General features: G+C 37.3%; 1 pseudogene; it reads left to right on the top strand.

Moving 5' to 3' along the window:
* Positions 1-274: 274 nt before the first annotated feature.
* Positions 275-27,199, top strand: LOC131143907 (double-stranded RNA-binding protein 4-like; annotated as a pseudogene).
* The last annotated feature ends 239 nt before the right edge of the window (positions 27,200-27,438 follow it).

Below are 27,438 nucleotides of genomic sequence, written 5' to 3'. Positions count from 1 at the left end.
GAATTAACCGATTTAACCGGCCGAAATTGGCCGGTTTAGTTTGGGTAAAAAACCCAGTTCGGTCGGTTCGGTTGGGATTTACAAAAATTTGGTTAATCGGTTTCGGTTCGGTTAACAGCAAAAAATAATTCGATTAACTGATTAACCGATTTATTAATTAATTAGATTTTAAATATAAATTTTATTTGTCAGGGAGTCAGCCCGGGATTGACGGGTTAGGGTCCGATATCCAGATGTGAATAGGGCTCGGGCTCAGGCCTTGGGGGAAAAAAGGGTGGAGGGGTCTCACACTCTCACAGTTCACTTCGTTCTCAGACCGATAGACTCAATGGAGTGGAGGGATTTGGGGCTTAAAGTTAGGGCTAGGGTTTCTTTTGTGTGAACTTTGAAGTTCCTCTATTGCTCTGCACCACAGCTCTCCATTGGACCACCTCTTGGCGAATCCCCTCTTCGAGTCTTTGGCAACTCGGCTCTCCAGCCTCTCGGCCCTCTCCTGGTTTCACAAATCCCTCCTTGCCGTCCTCGGATCTTCCCTCGCATGGGTGTGGCGACGACTCTTCAGTCTTCACTTAGTGACTCAGCCACTCCACTTAGGTACCTTCAAGTCTTCGACGACCTTCCCCTCTTCCCCTCTTCTCTGTCTCAATTTTTTATGTTGTTTATTTTTTAAATATTCAAGGAATTTTATGTATGTGCTTTCACACCGTTTGATAATTATTATGAAAAAATGATTCCTAATTTATTCTAATAAATTATTTTCCTAGATCATAATCTTAATTAAATTATTTTCCTATATTCAAGGTTGTCTAATCCTGTGTATGGTTGTGTGCCTACTGTAGTTGCTCTAAAACAACAGGTTTGAATCGTTTGATCATTAACTTACTTGGTGTTCTTATGTTGCTCCAGAGCAGAGGATGCAGAAGTCGAAGGAATTTTTTTTCTAAAATTAATATTCTTCTATTAAAAATATATATAAATGTATGGTAAGATTGAGATATTTCAAAATATACCTTCATCTTCATATTTTATTGGTCAAGTTTTATTAAAATATTATTTGCTATTTGAAATTGCGAGTTGAAGATTTGTTGGTTGATTATTATTGAAAGGTATTTGAGGGTGATTTCGCCAATTTATATTTGATTTCGAAAAGTACTTCGAAGATTTATGTTTAGTGATATTAGGTTTTATTTGTTTCAAATTATTTCTCGACTTCAATTTAATTATTTATTTTATAATTTTGTCATTGTATGTTACATTAAATTTTATTTTCAATCATGTTGAATGTTGTTTAACGAGAAATAAATATTTTATAAAAGTTATGTTATTTCGTGTTATTTGTTAAGAATTTTCAATTTAGTTCACTTTGATTTTTGGAAGACTTCTTGAGTTAGGTGAAATTATTTTATAAAATATATTTGGCTTGTTTATTTGTGGAATTATATGATAACATAAGAATTAAATATATGGAATTAACTTTTAAGGATTTTTGATTAACAACTTACTTGGTGTTCGAAAACATAAAAAAGTTCTTTAATTCATTCCGATTCAAGTTTTTTGTCTAAATTTAAAATTTAATAAACGCAAAAATAAATCTATGATGAACTTTACCCTTCTTTTTATTTTTTTTGGCCCATTATGACCCATAATGGTACTCTTCTATGATGAACTTTACCCTTCTTTTTTATTTTTTTTCAGATATTAAAGGGAAAATGAGCAATGACTTGCCTATAGAGGTGGAGGTTCCAAACTTAGAGGATGCAATAATGATGTAAGCTAATTCCCAACATCAGCCTTCAAATCCCAGCATGACAAGTGAGAATGCTACTAATCCTCCTACTCAATCTAATCAAAAAAATGAGGAAGAGAATGAGACCAAGATCTGAAGTGTGGGATCACTTCACTAAATTTGTGACGGAGTCTGGTGAAATTAAGGGTAAGTGTCATTATTGTCATATTGATTACTATGCTGATCCTAAAAAGAATGGTACGGGTACACTTAGATATCATATGGTTAGATGTGCACAAAATCCACATGTTGAAGAAACAAAACAGAAACAATTAAATAGTCAAGCAGCCTAAAAAAATGTAGAGGGCTTAGAGGCAACTTTTACAAATTGGAAATTTGACCAAGAGGCAATTTGAAAGGCATTATCTTGCATGCTTACTATTGATGAATTGCCTTTTAAATTTGTAGAGAATATAGGATTCAAACATCTTATGAAAGTTGCATGCCCTCGTTTTCGAATTCCATCAAGATGGATAATTTCTAGGGATTGTTATGACCTTTACATGGAAGAGAGGTTAAAGTTGAAAAAGTTTTTGAAAACATCCTCTCAAAGGGTTAGTTTCACAACTGATACATGGACTTCTTTGCAAAAGGTCAATTATATATGTTTAACTGCACACTTTATAGATAATGATTGGAAATTGAACAAAAAATCCTTAACTTTTGTCCAATTTATAGTCACAAAGGTGAAGAGATAGGTATGGCCATTGAGAGATGGTTGCTTGACTGGGGAATTAATAATGTGTTTACAATGACTGTAGATAATGCAAGTTCAAATGGCGTTGCAACTGCCAACATAAAAAGAAAAGTTTCAAATTGGAGAAAAGACATTCTAGGGGGCAAATTCTTGCACATGAGATGCCTTGCACATATAATTAACCTAGTTGTGCAAGATGGTTTGAAAAAAATGGGGGATTCAGTTGCTCATGTTAGAGACACAGTCAGACATGTTAGGCATTCACCTATTAGGTTGAAAATTTTCAAGCGTTGTGTAGAAGTAGAAAAAGTAGAATGCAAAAAGATATTATGCCTAGATGTCAACACTTGAAGGAATTCTACTTATCCGATGCTAGACACAGCTCAAAGATATGAAATGACTTTTGATAGGTTTAGGGATGAAGATCATTTATTTAAAATTAAGCTTGAAACTAGGGATGGCATACTAAGCCGTTTTGATTAGGAAAAAGTCAAAAAATTTGTGATGTTTTTGGAACACTTCTATGAACTCATTATACGAGTTTTAGGTTCTTTGTATGTTACAAGTAATACATTTTTTTCATGAAATCAGTGGGATTGATTGTCTTCTAAAAAACTGGGAAAATAGTGATGACCTGGAGTTGAGTTTAATGAGCATGAAATTGAAAGATAAATACAACAAGTACTAGGGAAACATTGACAAAATGAATATGTTGATTTTTGTTGCATTTGTTCTTGACCCTAGATGTAAGTTGGGATTTGCACAATATGCTCTTTCTACTATGTATGAAGGTGACAAAGGTTTATTGGTGGGGAAAAAGGTTCAGGATACAACATTTGAATTGTTTGTTGAGTATAAAAAGTTGTCACAATCTAAAAATGAAGAATCAAATAAAAGTGAAACTTCAAGCTCCACTGGTCAAGGTGAAGCAATAGAACGAAAGTTCAAAGTTTTATATCAAAAGTACAAGACTCAAATTGGAGGTGGTGATAATAAATCAGAGTTAGATAGGCATTTAGGGGAGGATTGTGAAAATGACGTGGAGGGCTTTGATATTTTGGAGTGGTGGAGGTTAAATAGTCAAAGGTTTCCCGTCCTTTCACATATGGTTTCATGATGCGTTTTAGTAGTACCCATCTCTACAGTTGCTTCAAAGTCTGCTTTTAGCACAGGGGAGCATGTTCTCGATGCCTTTAGGAGTTCCTTGACTCCTAAAATTGTTCAAGCTCTTATCTGTATACTATAATGGATCTGGGGTTCATATACTCCAATTAAGGTTGAAGAAGACATAGATGACCTTGAAAATCCAAAAAAAGGTAATATTATATTTATATACTGTCAAAAATTTTCATTTCTTCATTGAATGATTAATTATTACAACTTACAAGTGCTTCTATACAATTTTTTAGAGTTTTCAAAAGTTGCATTGGAGTCCACAATTGGTGAATAAGCTAAACAAAGAAAGACAAAGGATTAGTTTCATATTGAGATTATGCTTTAGTGTTTTGTCATATAAATTACATGCTATCAATTATAATTATTTTGGTTTGTTGCAAACGAAATAAGCACAGGGAAATTGTAGTTTGTAATGTAAGAAGCTAAAGAGTGGGAGTTTCTAATATAAGAAGCCATGAAATTGTAGCTGTCAGCTGATGTATGAAGCATTGAAGCCCTAGTTTTTATTTTAATTTTTCAGAAACAATTTATATTTCATGTTTTTTTTTTGCATAAACTGTTTAAATTGGTCTGTAATATAATATTAGGGGCTTAGAACTCTTGAACTCAAAGCCAAGTAGACACTGCAGACCTTTAAATTTCATGTTTGGTCTGTGATTATATTTTTTTAGGAAGATTTTCTAGATTGTTATAGGAAAAATTTTAGGATTAGATTGATTAGAATTTCATGTTTGGTATGCAGACAATTTTATTTCTACATTGATTAGATTTTATGTAAGCATGGTTCTATTTTAACATTGATTAGAATTTATCTAAACAGGGATAAGACACCTAACTGGCTAGTTGTGGGCCTCTGATGGTTTCATTATAGATTTTTTTTTTCTTCAGAATTAAGAGTTTCTTAATTAAGCTGACGGTGGGTAACATAACACTGTAACAGTGTAAATTTTATTCTTGCAGTTCAATAGTAAAATATAATTTTTATTAATAAAATTAATAGATAGGGTGTTTAATTAAGATGGATTTGGTTTTTTTAAAAAATTATAATTGTATTCTGTTTTTAGCAATTAATCCCAAATAATTTTAGTTAAATTCGGTTAAAATCAGTTAACCAAATTACCCAAATTGGTAATTCGGTCAGGTTCAGTTTAGTGTGATCCATCAGTTCAGTCGGTTCGATTAACATCACCATTTAACCGAATTTTTCGGTTAATTCGGTTAATTACCCGAATTTGGCTGAACCAACCATTTGCTCACCCCTAACTGTCACTAGCAAAACCATTGCATAATCATTTGCATATTTTCATAATTATATTCTGATTATATTCTTTCAATTTGATTTGTAAACCATGTGACAATTTGATCTGAATGCCTCTTACATGACTGATGCAGTGATGTGAATTGCATGCTGGTAGATATTATAGGTTCTCGCATGCTCAGATTGAATTATTACATTGCTTGCAAATGTTTTAGGGACATAGTAAAAATGGAAAAATGTTCAAATTACAGACGACATGCTGTCGAAATTTCGGTAGAACTTTTCTCAGAAAAGTAATCATGTACTAAAATGAAAACAATTAAATGCATGCAAAAATGTTTTTGAAATGATGAGTAAAACATATAGGGAAGATTGCATGCTCATGAACTTATGAGGAAGATTACGCTAGTTAGATGATAAAATATGAATAATAGATAACTAATGTAGTTGCTTTAAAAGGATGCTTATACTGTCTCATATACTTAGTGAAATTAATTCTTGATTATGATAAGTATTGTATATCACTTATACATACAATTTTGTGTTGCATAGATCTTTTTTCTTTTCCGAGCTCTGATCTAAATGGCAGGAAGCTCAAGTAGTGCTCCGATGATGGTATTGTTGTATATAGGGGGGACATTATAACCAGAGCAGATGGTGTTAGTTATAGTACTCTGCCAGTTCGACCAATTCGGATTGGCCATAGGTGTAAATTACATAAATTGTATACGAAAATATACAAATATTTGCATATTGATCTAGATCAATATGCATTGCGGGTGACCACAAGATACCCTTTGCTAGGGTTCAATAATACAATCCTCTACGAGGTTGTTCCCATATCTGATGATTATGGTTTGCGCATTGTGTTGGATGCACACTGCATAGATCCGACATATTTAACTGTGCAATTATATGTCGAAACCATTCCTCAAATGGGTGTAACCACGGCTAGGCAGTCAAAGGCACCTACGAGCATTTGGACGAAGTGGAGGAAGATACCCAACAAACACGTTATATCGATATGAGTTGGGAGGTTGGTGGTATGCCTACTGTGGATTTTAACGAATATCCGGGATCGTCGTTCGAGCCGCCGACGTACGAAATACCTGTTCCTAACATGTATCCGTGGGGAGGTTGTTAAGAAGTCCCGACAGAGGGTCCAGGATCGTTGTTTGCCATTGGGAACAACGCATTGGATGAGGGAATGAACATTACAAATGATGTTAATCTTTAAGATGAAGACACATATGAACAGGAAACGGGTGAAGGGTTAAATGAGTTCCCCGATGATGTGAACCCACCCCCGTGAAACAAATGATGCCACGTACGATGCCCAGTTCATGGATGAGCCTCCGATGTATGGTAATATTGATGTAGATGTTGCAGATTTAACTGCGGTAGATGAGTTTCCTATATGCGTGAATCGTTGGAATGAATCCTCTAAGTTGAGTAGGGGGAGGCTCTTTGGGTTGAAGGATCAATTGATCGCGGCAGTGTGAATGTATCACACTTGAACCCACCATGACTTCCACGTTGTGCGATCTACCATAGAGTTATGGGTTGCTAGGTGTAAAGAGCACGGTTGCGGATGGAGATTGCGTGCAATGTATCAGATGAAACACCGATTATTCAAAATCACCCAATATGGTGGTTTGCACACATGTCTGAACGAACTTCTCTCGCAGGACCATAACCAAATCACATCGTCCCTTATTGCTAGGAAGATAGTGAATATGATAAGGGGAGATGCGTCGACGTCAATCGCCACATTGAAGGAGTTCATAGATCATTGCTTCAGCTATTCGATCTCGTATAAGAAGGTTTAGTTGGACAAATAAAAGGCAATCGCCCAAGTATTTGGTGATTGGGAGAAGTCTTATCAAATGTCGCCGAAGTGGATGGAAGCAATGTGCGCGTACAATCTTGGGACTATAGTTAGGTGGAGGTGGACCCCTGTTCCAGGTAGCGAGAACACCACAACCTTTGTATCCATATTTTGGTTGTTTGCAGCATCTATTCAAGATTTTCGTCACTGCCTTCTCGTCATATGTGTGGACGAGACACATTTGTATGGTAAGTACAAGGGCAAACTCCTAATTGAAACGTACCTAGATACAAATAGGCAAATATGTCCCCATTGCATTAGTTATTGTCCAAGTGGAAAGCCTAGATGCATGGAATTAGTTTCTGTTTTATCTTTGTTCCATTATCGATAGGGACGACATTTGCCTTATATCATATCAGCATCCAAGAATTCTTACTGCAGTGCAGCGCAATCCTAATTGGCAACCACCATGTGCCCACCACCAATTCTATCTTAGACACATGGTCAGCAACTTTAATACAAAAGTATAGAGTGTCAATCTTAAGCGTATGGTTAAGCGAGTGGGAAGGGAGCATCAAGTTAGAAAATTTGACACATGGATGAAGAGGATATTCGATCAAGGTGTGGAACCAGCGAAGTCATTTTTCGATCAGATCCCTTCTCATATGTGGACTTAGTGCCACGATGGTGGGCGAAGGTATGGGAACATGACCACTAACCTTATGGAATGTTTCAATGCCGTCCTGAAAGGCGCTTGTAGCCTTCCAATAACGGTCCTTGTGCAACTAACATTTTATCGCATTGCACATTATTTCAATAGCCGATGGGAGGCCGCGCGTAACACAATATCTGGAGAAAATGCATTCACTCCGCATATCCTGCTAGCGATGGAAAGAAGGAAGCTGAAGGCAACCGGACATCGAGTCACGACGTTTAACCGGTCTACGGGTAGTTTCAATATCACCACCATGCAATTAGGGCCACATAAAGGAAATAACGTCTGAACTTTGAGCATTCGGAGATGCGAATGCTCATATGGGAAGTGACAAGCTTTACACTTTCCCTGCTCCCACCTTCTCGCCGCATGTGCGGAGACACGGCTGAACGCAAACCAGTATGTTGAGTCATGTTGGAGCACTTCCGAGCACTATATGTTGTGGTTTTTCATCCGATTATGCACGAGACATATTGGCCAGCATTCTCATTGTCGAATTTGTAGGCAAATCCTGCATATACTTGACATAAAGGTCGGCATAGGAGCTCATGTATACACAACGAGATAGATGCATGGGGAGGTAGGAAGAATATCACGTGCAACATATGTCATTAAGAAGGACATAATCGCACGAGGTGCTCGAGAAGGACACAACCCGGGGATGCAGTTGGGCCTTCGCACTGACCTATCACTTATAGGGGTTCGTGTAAATGTCCTATTATTACCTTTAATTTCCATCCAAAGGGTGAAGGAATGCTTCGGGGTGCTGCCACATGTACACACTTCCTTATGCCAAGGAACCAAACTTCCTTTATTTCTCTATAAGTTATAGATTTGGGAAAAGCAGATTTGGCCATCAACCATCAACTGATCAAGAAGACATTCAGCTGCTCTTTGAACCCCACAATTATGAGAAGAGAAGTATATATATAAGTGCTAAAAACAAAAAATAAAACAAGATCAAAGCTGGATGTAATTACCTGAACAAAACGGATCAAGCACCCAAAAAATGCTTTGATTGAAGCCATTGCTGATGATCTCCACTAGTACACTTTAGCCATTATTTAATTATATCTTTAGAAAAGAAGAAAGGAAACAATAGTTAGGAAAGAAGACTATCCATCTTCTGCCGGGTTGAAAATGCGGTTTCCTTGGCTTCTTCCTCTGGCTGTTTGTCTCATGCATGCATTTATTTAGCTATGCTGTATATTTAGTATATGTATTAAATCAAGTCATTTTAGGGCCCTAGACACATGGCTTTATCTATATATATATATATATATATGTAAACTCTGCTTTCCACATTCATTTGTGTTGGCAGGTGCCCATTATTGTGAATCAACATCAGTATTGAATAGCCATTAAAGTCCTTCACCTACCCTGACCCATTTTTGCAGAAATTGAAAAAGTAAATGCAATGTTGAGCAACATTATTGAACCAATATGTGCTAAACATGATGTTGATAAACTTGTTTCGCAAGAAATCCTACTGGTGGTATTTAAAAAAGTGTGAGAAAGCATTGCTCAACTTCTCAAGGAACAACCTGTGATTGTTGCGCAAAGTGAAAATACCTTTGATGGAAGTAACATTAAAAGACTATTATCCAACAAGTTTGAACTAGACAAGGCTAGTAATATGTTTTCTGCTTATGTTGATAAAAAGAGGTTTTTTCTTACTTCAAGCTTTTGGGTACTTTGGTGCGATCTTACAACAATAAACTCTTAAATTATATATGCTTCTTATTTAGCACATAGAGATACCGACAAGGTTAGCACCAAATTGCTCATTGTCATGCAAATTTTATCCTTACAAAATTTCTTATGTCTAACCTTTCTTTGTTTTACTTTTGTATTAACATACAAGTCCTTAGGTTGTCTTGTAGGCAACCGAAGTGAGATTTTATGCTATCTTTAAATACTGAATTAATAAAAATAGGTATAGTAATAACAAAAAAACTCATAAGCGCATTGTTAGGCATGATAACACCAAGATGTGCTAAGCATTTCAGTTTAGTGTTTGAGCTTGTTCCCAACTATGAATACTAATAACAAAAGTTAAGATTTTTTTTTAAAAAAGCCATAAGCCAATCTTTTCTAGTTGTAGTTGTTTGAAATATGTTTTTCAGTCTTTTCAATGCAGTCACTAGAGGCAGCTTTGAAAACGGTACCAAATGATCGAAATGGGAAAATGTCCAAGGTATTTCTGCATGTAGCACTGGATGAGATTGGGCCTTCACTTGGTTTACCGCCACTGGATGAGATTGGGCCTTGACTAACTATGTTGAGGCCCTCACAAAGTTGTTGATTGCTATCACAAGTCATTGCTCAATGTCTTGCAAGCTTGCATTGTAGAGGGGGCAGATGGAGATGATGATGATGACCCCAAGGATGTGTGTAGTGCCATTACTCAACGTGTTGGAGAGGTAGGAAAAAGGACCAAAAGTTACCCAAGTGTATGACTTTACGTTTCTGGATCTATGAATCAATGGGAAGAGGACCTCTGCAATGGGTGAAACTAGAGCATAACTTTGTCTCAAAGCTAGAAGCATAGAGACTCACCTTGAACTTGGAAGACTTAGGACGTATAAAAGTGGTCAGTTCCGCGGCTCAGTGTACTCTAGAAGTAGCCAAGCAAGTGACTATGAAGCTTAGATAGTAGGTGGGACATGCAAATTTCATAGTGCTGATGGATGATTTCCAAGTGATAGTTGGAATGACATTCTTAAGGTAGAATAAGGTAGTATTGATGTTGTTTGCTAGTTCCTTTTGCTTGGTGGGGGGTTGTTTTGCATGGTGCAAGCTGTTACAAAGAAAGGGGATGATAATAAGTTCCTCTTAACCATGTAAATAAATAGGCACTGAGATCTAAAACTAAAGTTTTCAAAAAATTCTCAAATGAGGGCAATTTCTTGGATAATTTTATAGATTTGTAGAATGGACAAAACTGTTATGCTCTATATGTATCAAAGATTTTGTGGAAGGTAAGGAAGCGAGAAGAAACAAAAAAAGAAAACAAATTAGAATTATTAAGATTCTTAGTTAACAATTTCAATAATAATTATTTTTAATTAATATTTAAATATTTTATACTCAATAAAATAATAGAAGATTTCCCTATTTAATTAAATATAATCTTCTTATCCATGTATATTTATAATGTATGACTGTTATATTAATTTATCATAAAAATAATATTTTTAACTAAATTACAAAATATAATTTATTTTATGTGAAGATTTAAATTAATAAATATTTTTTTCCTCTAAAGATTTAATTAATCATTATTATAATAAATAAATAAAAAAAGAGAATAAAAAATATTCGATATGTACAACAAATCTAGTTATTTGGTGATGTGAGATTTAAACAAATCTCTCTCTCTAGCAGAGTTCCAAATGATCCTCACCGTCTATGGAGGAGCAAACCGTCGTCGAAGTTCATGCGCAGCCCGTAATGGCGGATTCAACCGCTGGCCAGAAGGATTCGCAGCCAGTCATGGAGGAGCCGCCCGTTGCTGGGACGGATCCCCAGCCGTCCGCGGCGGAGCCATCTGATAAGGCAGCCCCGCAAGCGCAGACGGAGACGCGCTCGGGCCCAGGCCCCTCCACTTAGCGTACGTCATCTTATTTGCCCCCACATTTTCCAGCTCTTCTTTCTTTTACTCTCCGTTTGGTTCCTCGGAAATGGAGGGAAAGGAATGGGATTTTTGCTTGAATTCAATGTACTCTACCCATTTCAATTTCACATTTTATTTTATTTTTAAATTTCATGTTTGCTACTATGATTATTGAGAAAATGGAGGAAAAGAATCACAATTTTATTAAAGTTCTGTTTGATTCGGGTCTATACTTTGATTATATCCCCCGTTTTGTTTTTGGGAAAAATGATGAATGTAAGAGGAAGGGAAAATGAGCTACTGATAGAATCTGCTTGGTTGTACTTTTATTTTGGTGGTTTTGACTTTTCGGTAGGAATTTTAGTTTTCATTTCTTTTCCCCCACTTCTCTGACGACCCATGATTGGTGCTTATGGTTATAACTTATAACCCTTTCTCGCCCACAACTGGTCCCAAGGATAAAGGAGGAAGGTTCTCTTGAGTAGCTTATAATTATGGCCGTTGTAAAAGGTTAAATCTGTTGCGTCTATAAGATATCCGAAACAGAGTTTCATATTATGTGGTGTCTTTGGATGATGTTGTAAACTAGAAAACGAATAGGATATGAGTTACATAGAGCTGTAGAATTTTTAAAGGTAGGTAGAAGTAAGACAGAGTATATGAAATGCAATTTTAGTAACTTGGCCAGGTTTAATGAAAAAAAAAGTTGTTCAGAAATTCTTAGTTGTAGCGTGGCAGCAGCAGCAGCAGACTACCTTTGTATTAATCATGGAGACAGAAGGAAAAATTAAAAAATATGTCATATATAGACTTAACAACAAATTAGGTAAAAATGGAGTAGTGCATTTAGTGCACTGTTACTTGTCATTCTGATTTAAATCCTTTTTAGTAAGTGAAATAGAATTAAAGTCAAAATAAAGTTATATACTATGATAATAGGACCAGCTTTGTTGTATGACTATAAATGTTGGACAACAAAGAAACACATGCATAAAAAAGAAAGTGTATCCTAAACGAGAATGCTAAGATGGATGAAAAGTATAAGCATGATTACAAAAAGCACAACACTCTAGTAGAAAGCAATGCCATTGTAGTACATCATGCACTAGTTATCATTTATTGTTGTTATTGCTTTGACATTCAGGAAGAGAATGCTTTCAATAAAAATTCAAGGGGCTTAGCTAAAAATCACTTTGTTTTTCATGACATCTCCCAGCTCCCAAAACCATATGCTTTATTTTTCATTTGTTATGATTTGGACATTGTGAAGAGTGGGCAGACTGTTGATAATGCATTACTTTGGACAAGTGGTTGTCTCAATCAACTTATGTGTCCACATCTGTGTATGTAAGTTTGTCACAAGATTTAAAAATTTTTGAACAAAAAGAAATTATGCCATTTAACAAGCTTTTACACCATTGTGGCATACACACCCAGTACATGAGGCTCCCATGCCATTGGGGATCTGGGGAGGGTAATACGTACGCGGTCTTACACCAATGCTAGAAGAGACAGTTTCCATGATTTGAACCTTTAGCCTTTGGGTTTGGATACAACACCCTTACCACTTGGTTAGGGCTTGCTTTCTGTATGTGCTAAAACAATATTCTGATAAAATAAAGCTGTGTAATAACTAATAACTAGTTTGACCCCCCTTTTGTTCTTCCATACACTCAGTCTACGACTCTATCAAGCCTCCTAGGTTGACAATAACTTGGCTTCAAAGCCGAGTTGGATTGCATGAACAACTGACAAAGCTAAGGATGTAGTTGGCCTTACACTGCCAAGGTAATAACTTTCTTTCATGGGTTTGTTTCTCCATTTAATGACACATTTCTCTAAAACCTCATCAGCCCCAAACATACTCTTCGACTTGAGGATATGTTCAATCTCATTTGTTTCTCCAAGTGGGAAAGTAGGATTTGTAGAATTTCTACCATGGCATGGATGATCATACAAATTAGCAACATTGGAAACAGGACTCATGTTATAGTCCATTGGTATAAAAAATATGCATTAGGTCCCACCTCTTCAACACCTTGCCACTTGCAAGAGCCAAAATTTTTCTTAGAATAAGGGCCATATGGAAATCTACCCTGTGAAGAAATGCCATTAACTGGTCTGCAATTGTAAAAGCCTTCCTCCACTTATGCAAGTCCAAACTTTCTTCATTTTGTGTAGCATTTAATATTCTTCATCACCTCATGCAATTGACTTACATGATATAGAAGCCACAACATTTATTGCTGACTTGCATAGAAGTTGATAAAGGAACCAAGTCAAGTGTGTGCTTGGGCACCCTCCCATGAATTATCAAACTCAAATGGTGCTTTTCTTGTAGTTCAATTTACAGTACCGTTATACTAATATGCAAGCTTTGCTTGCACCAGTAGCATGCCCCGACTAACTATATGCTCACCGAGAAGACAAAGAGAAACCCAAAATGCATTTTTTTTTTTTTACCTCCACTGCCATCTATGGATGACAAGTGGTAGAATAATTTAATTGCATTCACAACGTCTTCCATAAAGTTCCTTGAAGGCCAATATTGAATTTGATGTTATGCTTGGAGACAATAGACATGTAGCCTCCCCATGTTATTGAAGTATAAATTAGCTGGTAAAGATGCGTTTGCAGTTTTGTTTGAAATGAATAAAGTTTCCTATTCTTGAAATCTTTTGACCATTGCCATTACTAAGTTGTGCCTATTTTGAGTATAAGTCAAGCACATAATTCATGCTAGTATGATCCCAAGGAGTTGTAGGAATTGGCATTGGGCTGTATAAGCCTGCATACTGAGTTTGGCCTTTGGTTAGCCAAGAAGTATGACATCTCCCAATAGTCCTGCCAACATGGTGTTGTAGTTCAGCCAAAATTATGTCTTCCACTAAACTGAGGGTATTATCTAGGCCAAAATAACCACCTAAGTGGCTGTCATGTAGTTCTTATATGATTTGCTACTTTGGTTTCTTGGAAAAAATACGGATGCATAATTGGTTATTTAGACGTAAGCATCCCTCTTGTATTAAGAATTTCCCTTCTCCATAGGACTTTAATTCCTTGTAAGCTTGACAAATTTGATGAAAGTCAATGTCATCACAGCACAGTTCCTACAAAGAATAAAATCTAGTGAACTTAGCTTACAACTATAAAAAGGGCCACTCTGTGGTTTTAAATAGCAATAGTTGGTAGCAGGGCTACTGGTAATGGTGTAGTAGGAAGCAGGAGTAGCGGACATTAGATAATGGGAAGGAGGTGGAACAACCTTGAATTTTTTTTTTTCAAGCGCATAAAATCTTATGTATACTTGTTTGCATGTTTTAAGCTCTCAACCCTTCTCTAAAAAGAGTTGTAGTGCAGTTAGGATCCTTTAGCTCCACTTACTAGCCGACTCCACCTTGTTGGACATAAGGCTTGGTTTATTGTTGTTAAATGTGTGATAAATTAATTAACAAAATAAAATAGATTATACATTTCATTAATTTATTGGGCACGTAAAACATACAAATAGTACGATAAATTAATCAAGTTCAATTATTTTATTTGTTAAATTAATAAAAATTTAATAAATTTGACCAACAAGTTATATTGTATGGCTATAACTTGATCTTTAAAACTATAATTTATGAATTTAGAAAATAATTATTGTTAAATAAATTATGTAATTGTTGTTAAATAAATTATATACTAAGTGACTAACAACTTGAACACGACAAAAACTAGAAAGAGAAGTTTTAAGATTACTATTATTATCATAATAAATATTTTTTTTCAGCATACTAGTGTTCATATCAAATTGTTAATCAATGCATCTCTTGTGAGTATTTGAAAATAAATAATTTTTGTGGCATTAGCATCCTTATTATTACATTCTCCACCCCGTATTGACTTAACCCTTTTTGCAAGCATACATAAGAATGGCGACTGTAGCACTTGCTTTCATTCAACCCTTTCCACTCTTGATCCCTTTTCAAGTTTCTTTCATTTGTCTTGATGGACATGATCATATATAGATATGGAAGTTAACTTTGACAAAATGGTGTGGATCGAAAGAAGTCCTTCAACTGAAACTGGAAAAAAGTTGGGCTAGAGGGTTTTGTTTGCTTGGAAGAGAAAAAACAGATTTAAAGTCAATTGATTCGAACTTCTTTGTCAGCGGCTAGATGGTTTTGCTGAGTGCTTGCCTCTGCTTTAGTAAATAAAGAAGAGCACTCATTACAAAAAGTTTGGTAAGAGAAAGGTTTGGGTGGCGATGAAAGAAACTTTAAAGGCTTCTTTTTTGGAGCTGGGTTTACAGCCGAATGGTGAGGGTTATGCAATTTTCATTCTTGAAGGTCTGGAAGGTGAGGGTTGGCAGAGCTTCTTGTGAGAGATGCAGGCAATTATTGGTTTGGAGAAGATGAACTGAGGCTCAATCTTCAAGGAATCATGACCACGGAGCTGAAAGGATTTCCTATCTGATTCCTTGTGGACAATGAAGAGGGTGGCAATGTGGGAGTTGTGGAGGTTCCCAAATGGTGAATGCAGGAATGGTGGCAGCTCACTCCATGAGTTTTTGGGGGAAACTAAAAGGGAAGGAATTAATCGCAAAAGCCCCAGAGGGTGGAGTGGTTTTCGATTTGGTTGGGGCAGGTATGCTTAACATACAATCTGTTTGGCCCAATCACTGAAAAATAAATCGAGGGCTTTTAAGGTGATCTGGCCCAATACCAACTAGTTGCACTGAGGTCTCTAATGCAAAAGAGTTTTTGGTGGCCCTGAATGAGGATGTTTCTTCTTTTCAGTCCCGTGCTCGAGGGGCTCCATTTACAAGCAAAGAGGCTGCGTAGTTGAGCTCACCTCAAGCCCATCAGCTAATTCATAAAGTTAGGAGTGGTGAGGAGGATCACACTGCAGTGGGCTATGGAAAGGAGAACAATAGGTAAGGCTTTGAGCAAAGTGAGCAAGGGGAGGATGATCAGACTTGTAATGCATCTTCTCTGGTGAAAGGGGTTTGTGTGAGTGGTTAGCATATATCCCTCTTCCAGTGGAGAGGGAGATGAAGCTGAAATTCAAGGAGTCCCCAAGAGGGGCTTCTTTGGAGGATGAAGGTCCCAATGTTCAGTAAGGGGCTAATTTGATTGCGGATATGGCTGTGGGAATCATGATTGTGAGTTCCAATAATTACAAGGTGGGAATGTATGCAGAGACAAAATCTAGGATTAGTGGAAAGTAAGCATTTTCATGTGTATTCTTGATGGGGACAAAAGAGTATGGAAGAAAGGGACCTCTCAATAGAGAGGTGCTCTTGTGCTGCTGCACGGAACATTAAGTCTTTGGAAAGACAACTATGGTAGCTTTTATATTAAGGAGCTTTCGAATTGGAAATTGATTTAACAAAAAAGGTTAGTGAGGGACATTCTATTGGGAAGGAGAGGATGGGTGATATTTCAGACAAGAAGGGTGAGTTGGACGGCAAATTTGATTATGATAGAGGGCTTGTTATTGATGAGGCTTGTGAACAACTCGGGTCAGAATTAGGTTTTCCTTAAGGGAGTTTTGGATTCAGATATGGGAGGAATAGGCGATGAGTAGATTGAGCCTAATCCTTACTCTCTATTTCAGCATTTGCTGGATAAAATCAGGTTGTATTTAGCTAATCTAGAGGGGTAGGAAATCCGCTAGGATGGTGATAAAAGTAAGGCAAAGAAGGCTCAAAGGGAATTGACAAGTTTGCAATGCTCCCTTAACCATGGTGGAAAGGGTCTGAAAAGGAGCTTTCTTCAATAGTGCTTGTTAGGTCTTTGTGTTGGTGGGCAGTAAGGCTTTGGTTTTCTTTTTTTGCTTTCTTTCTTGAGGACTCCTTGTCCTCTATTTGTTTTATTATCTTCCTTTCTTAATATATCTTTTTCTTTTCCTAAAAAAAATAAATAAAAAAGAATCTCATGAGAAGGGAAAAAAAAAGGAAAATGTGAAGTGGAAATATATATATATATATATATGTGTGTGTGTGTGTGTGTGTACATATTTGCCATAATAGTCCTCTAGTGGTTAATAATGGCTGTTATGTAACTGTAGTGGTTTGTAGTAGTAGCTATACGGTTGAATTTCTTCCATGGTTTTAAATCGCGGTCGTAGATAATGTCGCGGGTGTAGTGGAACGCGGGAGACGTGGGTGTTACGTAACGGTTGTGAATTTTTTTCACGCATGCACAACCATGCCAAAATTGAAGCATAAAATCCATTAATACATTATTTTTAATGTCACGAGTTGAGCTTGTTCATGGCATTATGCTTGCCTATGACCGTTTGTCTCGTGCGTTTGGGATGGGTTTCCATCATGTAAATACTAGTGCAGGGTTATCTTTTAGAGATAGTTTTTTCCTAGACTAAAAAGGGGAGTATGACTCCTTGGTCATATATGTCTTCTAGTGCTAGAGTGAGAATAGCATAGAAAGCTCTTTGGGGGAGGGTGAGTGTTCATTAACTTGTAAAACTCACTAGCTATTGTCAACGTGTTTAGCCTACTTGCCTTCCTCGCTAGACACACATTGTTAATGGAGGTGTTGATAATGAATTACGTTGCTTTAATGTATATTGCTTAAGTGCCACTGCTTTCATAAGTTGTTTATCGCTTTTGCTTATATCTACTTGAATGACAATGAAAGTGTTTTGTTGGTGAATTGTGGTAAACGCTAGGCTGACTAGTTAAACAAGAGGACTTTAGCTAGCGCTGCACGGTACATTTACAAAGGTGTGAAATATTCGGCCTGTGACACTTGATATTAGAGCTTGGTTAGTTACTATGTGAATTTAGTTGCCTTCATTGTGGGATTGGTAAAGCTTTGGTAAATGACCATGTTGACTAATGCCTAGAGACTAATGTGCTGGAAGCATAGGCTGAGACAACAACCAACAATGTGGCCGTAGAGATGGCCTGACTGATGAAAAGTGTTGATGCATAGGAGGGATAAAAAAAGCATCAACAAAGTTCGATGGTGGAAATGTCAGAGGACATTCACCACATCGTGGAGACCTTGCTAGCTCAAATAGCAAATCTGATTGCAAATATGAATGTGATGGTTCTTGCTATGGGAAACTCTTAACACTCCGGGGGTTAGCAAGATCAAGGCACCAGAACCCAGGACATATGGGGGTGCCTATGATGGCAAGGAGTTGGAGAACTTCTTGTTTGATATGGAGCAGTACTTTCGCGCTTTGAAGATGGACTTAGAATAGGTGAAAGTGGATACTGCGTCTATGTATTTGGCGGGTGGCGCCAAACTATGGTTGCGTACTAAGTACAATGAAATTGAAAATGGACACTACGTTGTGGATTGTTGGGTAGACTTGAAGTGAGAGCTAAAGGCCCAATTCTTTTCTGAGAATGTTGAGTACAATGCTAGGAAAAGCTGAGAGACCTTAAGCATATTGGGTCAATAAGGGAATACGTGAAACAATTGTTTACTTTGATGTTGGATATCGGGGGCATGTTGGAAAAGAACAAGCTGTTCTATTTTTTTGAGGGGTTGAAACCGTGGGCAAGAACAGAACTTCATAGACAAAGAGTTCAAGACTTGTCTACCGCACAAGTTGCCACTGAACACTCAAATGATTGTGCTAGTGATAATATCACTACGTCCAAAGAGAGCGGCTTAGGTGGAAACAACAGAATGTCTTTTAAGAAGGGCAAACCCAAAAGTGGGGGATTCGATTATAAGGCATCAACTTCAAAAGAAGCTTTGTAGTCTCGAGGGTTAAACACACCCCACTAGAAAGGGTAAAACTTCATGCTACTTATGTCGAGGCCCTCACAGAGTTGATGAGTGCCCTCATAAGGCATCACTCAATGCCTTACAAGCTTCCACCACGGAGCGGGCATTGGAAAGTGATGAGGAAGAGGAGGATACTCCGAGGATGGGTACAATGCGATTGGTGAACGCATTGGAAAAGCAGGCGAAAACATCGAAAGTTACTCAAGCGAAATTATTGATGTTTGTGGACTTGAGGATTAATGGGAAGAGTACTTGTGCTATGGTGGATACTGGGGCTGCAAATAATTTTGTTTCACAGACAGAAGCAGGAAGACTCAACTTATCCTTGGAGAAGGATTCAGGACACATGAAAGTGGTGAATTCCGTAGCCCAGCCTGCTCGGGGAGTAGCCAAGCAAAGTGATTGTGAAGCTTGGGCAGTGGGCAGGTCATGTGAATTTCACGGTGGTGCCGTTGGATGGCTTCCAAGTTATTTTAGGAATGGAATTCCAAGTTAATCCTCATTTTGGGCAGTAAGCATAAGTGTAGTCAGAAGTTCGCAGCAAAATAAAGAAATAATTAAAGAGAGAGTGAGAAACAACACACCAAGCTTAATTCAATGAAGGAAATGAACTGCTGTAAGCAGTAACTACTTAAAAGCTCCTCTGCTTCTCTGCCAGACTGCTGCTATAATTAGACTATTAGTCATACTCATCAGAGTCAAAAATTCAGAATTTTGATCGGACAAGAAGAAGAGGAGAGAAGCAGTTTGGTCTCTGGTCTTTCGAAGCTCTTCAAGAGCATTCAGCAGTCAGCGTTGCTGTTTGTCTATGTTAGGAGAGAATTAGTGAAGTCAGAACATTCTCTTTCGAAGCTTCAAGAGCTTCAGAAAATAATGTGTTGATGCATGCCTATTTGCATTTTGGAGCTCTTCAAGACTCGAGAGCTCTCTGATCAAACAAAAAGCACACAGCGAGCTGACCAAATAAAACTCCAGAAGACCAGAACTCATCTAACACATGAACACAAGAAGAGAACACTAGAGACAATCAAAGTAGAAGAACTCTGTAGGCTGATTGATGAAGAACTCCACAGCTCTCTGCAAGCTGCTGCTGTCAAGACACAAGGGACTCGGAGATGGGATTCCTCTTCTATTGGTATGTAAAGCAAACAAATCCCAGATGCTATTTTATCCTAATTTTGAAGAATTTGGGTCAAATGTGCTAGAGCTTTCTTCTACTGCAAAAGAAAACTGTTGGGCCAATTAAAATGCATATTGGGCCTGGTCTTTAAAGTCTAGGAACAGGAAAAGGCCATTCAGTAGGATCCCAAGTGGCATAGTGATTCTACAATTCTACTGATTCTGATACAATTTGCAGAGACTGAAGGAGATTCTCTTGTCCAATCTCATTGGGAAGAAAGGGATAATCAAAGGGGAATACAAGATAAAAAAAACGAGAGACATGGTCCTGCTCTTGTACTTTAGAGAGAGAGAGAGAGAGTGCATTTTGTAAGTTTCTTTGGGAAATATTAAAAATTTAGAGTAGACTAAATAATTAAATGATCACAATTTTTTTTGTTTAATCCGCAAAATCAATTCTTGATGTTAAAGTAGTGAGGCAACATAGAAAACCAGAAATTTTGGTTTTTAGTTACTACCACAACATCGAAAATGCAGACAAAATGCGTTTTCAACACATATTTATTCACTATACTACAGTGGAAATAGAAAACAAAACAAAAATGACACAATATTATCCCCACATTTTATCACCCATATGCTTAAGCTGACCAGGCTCCTCGTATTAATGGGAAATTTATATTGATGGTATTCCTTATTAAACCATGCACTCTGTACTATTCTGCATGCTTCTCTATTGGAAGTTTCAACTTCCTCATCACCTTATCTTATACAAGGTTCTTAGTGCTGCTACCATAGCTATGGTACATGCTTTCATTGCACAGAACTCATGCACAAAATACACTATTAATATAGAAATTGTTGTTTGATGCACCATTTATACTTCCTCCGCATCTTCATTTTGAGATTTGTGTGATTCAGAACCATCCTTACACTGAACTTCACTTTCAAGTAGTTCTGGCTTCATTTGTTCTCTTTGGGCGTTGATAAGACTGCCTTGGTGGTCAATAAGGGAAACGACATTGCTCTGAATCTTAGTCGTGCCTAAGTTCTGCCATTACAGAAGCACCTTTTCGTCCTTGGGCAGACACTTCCATTCAAAGAAAAAAAAAAAGATGGTCAAACTTTGCAACCAGTCGAGAGAAATGTCTGAACCACCTTTCTTGTTATAATCAATGACACCCATGTTTATTTATTTTTTGTCAAAATCTGGCTCTTTATAATTTTCTCAATTGGCAGTAGAATGTTAAGGTTAGGATTATGACAACCCCTTGTAGGAAGTGGAGGTGGGGGCCTCTCTCATCCCGAGTCATCAAGCAAGGGTTTGACTTCTTCATTCCAGCTGCTGAGCCTGCATTCCTTGTTTTTAAATTTGACCATGCTTTGAAGCCCTCTAGCTTCTTGCTCTGAGTAAAAAACATGGGGCAGCGAGGGAGGAAGATGCAGAGACCAGTAGGAAAACGTATGATAACTTTGGGATTAAGTTACGAGAGATTAGATCAAAACATGTAGAAACCAAGAGGATCTGGAAAAAAAACTTATTTTAAAAGAAACTTACTTCCTGCCCGGAAATCTGTCCTTAAGAGAACAAATTTGAACTTCCTGAACTATGCCTGAGTAATAAAATAAAAATTATTAATCCCTAAACAGTACTATAACCAGAAAAAAAAAAAAATAGGGTAGTAAATTAATCTTGCCCTCCTATTTTGTTCTGCTGGTACAACTTAGGCAGGTCTTGTCACTGCACCACTCATATTAATTTTTAATGAGATAATGTTTAATTGTACATATAGGTGTTTGTTCTTGTTCAACCATGAGCACCCCAACAATTTCTTCTCAGTTTTATGTGCTGCTAAGACATGTTATACATTGTTTTCCTGCAACAAAGCCTTTTAGACTGGGTGGTTCTTCATTACAGTACAGAATTAAGATTACTAGGAGGTTGTAGCTTCAAAATCTTTCTTATGTGCGTCTATCCTTATTTATGAAATTATCTTATTTCCCTTTTGTTAGATAATTACTTAACTAAAAGCTTAAGTTGTTAGGTTGTGAGTCAACAATGTATATCAAGCCTTAATGCTCCCCTGCACGTGTAGCCCAATTGCATGTGGAGAGATAAACAAACAATGAATAACACCCATTACAGGGAATAAGATAATCCTTAAGAAACAAAAAATAAACACGGGGAGCAAGACTAGAACCCAGGACCTCCTGGCAACCATAGCTTGATTCCATGTTAGATAACCACTTTTCCTGAAATTTTAAGCTGTTAACTTGTCGGCAACAAAGTTGATAGCCTTAATGCCTTCATTGTGTATTTTTAATTATTTGTTTATCTTGCCATGTGCAATTGGAATCATATCTTGGAAGTTTTGAGAGAGCATGTTTTTGGACTACAACCAAACAGCTTGAGCTTTTCAATTGAATGGTTCTTCAATACATGCATTGGGTATAACTGATTGTTTATGCCTGGGTTAATGCCTGCTCTTTGATTTTGTTTAGGTCTTCCGGAACAGATGATGCATAAGAATCGGTTGCAAGAGTACACTCAAAGATCGTCCATTCCACTTCCAATATATCACACAGTCAATGAAGGATTTCAACATGCTCCAAGGTTTAGGTCAACGGTGTTGGTTGATGGGGCATCATATACGTCTCCTAATTCATTTTCTCATCGGAAAGTGGCAGAACAAGATGTTGCCAAACTTGTACTGGAGTGTATATCCCAAAAAATAAAGGATGAAGGATGTCCACTTATTCGTGAGGTTTGTTGTTGCGATTATAAATTTAACATTTGCTATACATATTTAGGTAAATGCTTATTGTATGGCAACTGGATCCCTCTAAAGTTTGAGATTGTAAGTAATATAATTTTTTATGAGATTGTAAGTACATTATCTTCTTGGAAGTTATTCTATATGTTGCTTGCATTCCAAGGATGATATTTTCTTCCTTACATATTGTTTTATTTCATGAAATGTCGCCTCACTTCACCGTAGATCCATTTTTGGTTTATATGGATCATATATCGGAGCATAAAATGAAACATTGGTGCTACAAAATAGTTATTTAGCTGTTATGACCACATAAAAACACTCCTCCTAGAGTAGCTGTGAATATGAATAACACAAACTTTGTTAAACCCATTTCTGTACATTCAATTTACTCTGTAGATAGAGGAATAAGAAATTCACATATAATTCTTATTGGTACTTGTGAAACTGAACATTTACATTGTATGATAGAAGGTGAGGCTTTTTTTTTTTTTTTTTTTCGTTTCACCTTCTTAGACAGAGCATATAATGTTTTCTTGTCCATATGATCAGTGACAACAGTTGATCTGGATAGTTTTATTCTTTTTTTGTTGCTTATCCTTGTTAATGCTACCTTTGCAGTATGGGTGAATTTGGCACTGTACCAGTGATAGAAGGGAGTAAGTGATGTCTTAAGTCTGAAGCACACTGTTTACTGTTTGTAATTCTAAATGGGGAGGGGGGAGGGGGGGGGGGGGGTTTAATGCATGAATGATCACTTAATTTATAACTTAAAATCAACTTGGTCACCAAACTTTTAATTTCTTGCAATTAGTTCATCAAAGTTCTAGAATTGATCCAATTCCATCTGAAACCCAATGGCTTTTAAGGAAATTGGACAGAAGGCTGTGATGGCATTCCAGTTTGCTGCTCCAAAGCCCAGTCAGCACCTGGTCAGCAACCCATCTCATTCATTTGGTCTGTCAGTCTCAGCCGGAAAGAAGCATTGTCAGAGCTGGGCAACCATTAATATACAAATGTTGTAAGGTTGGGGACAAACCTGTGTCTGGAAATGAAACCAGACTTTGGTATCCATGGATTGACAAAGTACGAATAGACATTAGGGTGCCCAGGGATTGTGGCAACTTCTCTAATTTCTCACATTGGGGTTAAATGTAGATCTTCAAGTCCGCAAATCATGAGCAACATCTGTTCTACTGTTCTTCCAAGGTCACCTTCTTCCTCTGGTGAGCCTTGCTGATCAACAAATGTCGGAACAAGACGTCGTCGTTGCTGAAATCCCAATAATAATCCTGCATCCATCATCTTCGGCAATGAAACCAGCAGCTGTTCACACCTGTCACCATCAACCTGTAAATCCTCAAGCTAAGGTAAACCAGTGCTTGATGAAAATTGCTGCCTCTAGAAGTCAACAGCTGACAGTTCACGTGCAAAGATTCATTCATGGTGGCTAGTATAGTTGATAACCCAACCCAATCCATCCCATTATGTATTTGATTTTTGAATCAATCAGGGTTCTTGCTGTTTCCTTTTCCATTGTTGTTATAATCGATATTGTTTTTTGGTTAGGAGAGTTGCAGGTCTGAGTGCGGATGGCAGCGGGTCTTTGTCCTTTCTTGTGCCTCATCATCAGCCATCTCACCCTCAATATTCCTGTGGTATTTTAAGCCTGCTTGCTCTATTGTGCATCCCTCTTCATCTCCCTGCTTTTGCAAAATCAAGCTTTGGAACTTCCCGCTTCAGACAGACATTGTGTTGCTTGCACTTGAGCAAGGCAGATCTGGAGAAGCTCAATGGAAGTTCATCTTTGCGGGAAAAGTTTGCCTCAAGATTGCTGTTTATACAGGTTGGAGAGGGACCATGTGCGGCGTGAGCTCTGACAGCTTCCCTAAGGGAGTTGATGGTGGGGGAGGCCTGGTAGGTGTAGTTGTGGGGGTGCAAGGCACTGCTTGAGCAGCTGTTGGGGAAGTCTCCCATGGCGGTTGAGGGAGAGATGTGGGTCATGATAAGTGGGTGTTGGAGGAGGCTGACTAAGATGTTGGTGCAGTCTTCCGTCCATTTTTGTTAACGTGTGTTGTGCTTTTGCTGAAATTGGATCAATTCCAGAACTTCAATGACTTAATTGCAAAAATGGTGACCAAATTGATTTTAAGTTATAAGTTCAGTGACTATTTTTGCAATTTACCTGCTAAGTAGATTTTTGTTTAATTTTTCTATTTTTCCATGTTAAAGACATTCAATTTTTATGGGCTTGTTTTAATAATAAATTTTGCCACTACTAGAGTTTTTTTTTCGTTTTTGTTTCAATAACTTTGCAGGATACAGTTTTTTGCAAGTCTATCCTGAATGAATATGCAGTCAAGATGAATTTGGAAAAGCCTACATATAACACTGTTCAATCAGAAGGGCTGCTTCCAATATTCGAGTCATCTTTGGTTTTTAGTGCACTAGATACACTGGTGATGCTGGTAGAAATAAGAAAGAGGCTGAACAATTGGCTGCACGTGCTGTTATCCTATCAATGCTGGGTACCAATTTTCAGATGCTTTGTCTCGCAATCATTTTTAGACCATTCTAAATCTATTGCCCTTGCTCTGTGTGCACACACATGCTTGTTTATTTCCCTTGTTTGCATGCATGTGACTTGTTGGCATTACTATGCAGGTAATACTGGATCTGGAACTCTTCTTTCTGAGATCATTAAGTCTAAAATGAAACTTTATGTTGCACTGCATAGAGTTAAGGATGCTTGCCACATGCAGAATACCAGTGTGCCCGGGGGAGGACACATTGGAATTACTCCTGGAATCTCTTCTGATAAGGGAAAAGAAATTGAAGTTGTTGGGGGTTCTGAAAATTTACTAGTAACTGCAATTGCAGGGTCATCACCGAGAGAACTTGCTAACATTCCAGTAATGCATCAACCTACTCATGAATTCAAGAAACCAAATGCAGAGCCAATACCTGGAACAATTACTACTCCAATTATGTTTGTGCCTCCAGTTTTTGAGCAGTCTCCAGTTATTTGTTCAACTTCAGGGAAGAAGCGAAATCTTAAGAACAAGAAGAAGGCTGATAAGAAAAGGCGGATTGGTTCTCAGTGAGTGATGGCTTTTCTTATTTTGGTCTGCAGTATCTTATATCTCCTTTTTTCTTTTCTTTTTTGTTGTGAAATTCAATATTTGTAGAGATTTAGCGCTTTTCCAGTGCACTTCTGCACTATGAAAGGCTATAAGATACCAAATTCTGCCTGTGATGCACTTAATGTTTAATTTTTTCTCACATAGCCGGTCCTAAGCCCAGATTAAGGAGGAGGGTTGCGTTAGGTAGCTGACAGCCAGCGTAAAATTTGTCAGATCACTATAATATGAATAAAACCATGATTGCATAAATTGGCGGAAAATGATTCATATAGCCGACCCCACTTAGTAGGACTTGGTTTTGTTGTTGTTGTTGTTGTTGTACTGCTCTGTAGGCATTTATTCCTGTGACTGTTCAGCACATCTTTTATGATTTAGTGTTGTAATTTAATTTTTCTTATATATAGGGGCACAGTTGTGTAGTTAATTATCTCACTTTTAATGCTTCCTCTCCCCAAAGCGATGGGAGGTAAAAGGGGAGCGGCTCTCTTTTTAAAACCTGTTTACTAGATTTTATTTGTCTTGTTGCTTGACCTACCCAAGATGATTATTAGCTCTCGTAATTATCAGTCACTAGTGCTGAAATTTTATATGTCAAGTCTAGGGACATATACTTTATATTTGTTGATCTAAATGTGCTACATATCTGTATAACCCTTAAAGCTTTTTGGTCGTCATTGATTTGTGTATGGTCCTGTGATGAATGGTTTTGTAAACTTGGTTAATGGTAACCACTCATCTTTTGCAAGCATCTCACAAGGTTTTGTTTTAGATTTCCCTTTATTGCACATTTGGTACATAGGAATATAATGAAATCTGGCGGAATAGGATTGAATTCATCACTTGATTTCATATAATACCCTATTCAAAATTTCATTTCATTCTTTTTCTACCCAAGTCAATTCTGCAAACTAGCTGATGCTAATGTGTATATTTGATAATGCAGGTTGCCTGTTGCTTCCATGTTGCCTTTGAGTCAAGCATCTCCTTGTTCAGTGGCTCAGTAGTCCTCATCTGTTGGCGCTGTTCAGTGGTACGGGTCTTTCTTGTGTACTTATGTGTTAGGGTGTGGCTTAAACTTTCCTCGTCTTGTGTTGCCGGAGCAAGAACCCTTCCTTGTATATTGTGTTATTGCCCACATCTTCTGTTGTAAAACTTTGTATGGTTTGACTCAACATTTTCTCCATTAGCTTAACGTATAGGCTGCCACTGGTTGCGAGAAAACAGGAATTTTTGTTTGTTTGGATGTGTTCTTGAGGGCTTGGCTGTTCATTTTCTTGATCACCAGCAAGGCTATATCCTCCTGTGGATTATAAAAAGGCAGTTGAAAAGAAAACTAGCTCTACTTCCGAACGTAAGCAAAATGCCCCTAGATTATTTTAACATGCTGAGAAGTTGAGGATTACAAGTTATATAGCTGCTTATCTGCCCTAGTGTTGTCTAGAATAATTTAGATCAATTGGAAACCCATTTTTCAATGCCGAATTTATAGTTTTTTTAAAAAATAAATATTTTCATTTGGAGACTGATTGAATGGCAACAGTTAAAAAGCAATTTTTTTTTTTAAATTTTGAT

The sequence above is a fragment of the Malania oleifera genome, chromosome 1 (genome assembly GCF_029873635.1).
Source record: "Malania oleifera isolate guangnan ecotype guangnan chromosome 1, ASM2987363v1, whole genome shotgun sequence".
Taxonomy (NCBI): domain Eukaryota; kingdom Viridiplantae; phylum Streptophyta; class Magnoliopsida; order Santalales; family Ximeniaceae; genus Malania; species Malania oleifera.
The sequence above is the reverse complement of the archived record's forward strand: the minus strand, read 5'-3'. Positions and strand labels throughout refer to the sequence as shown.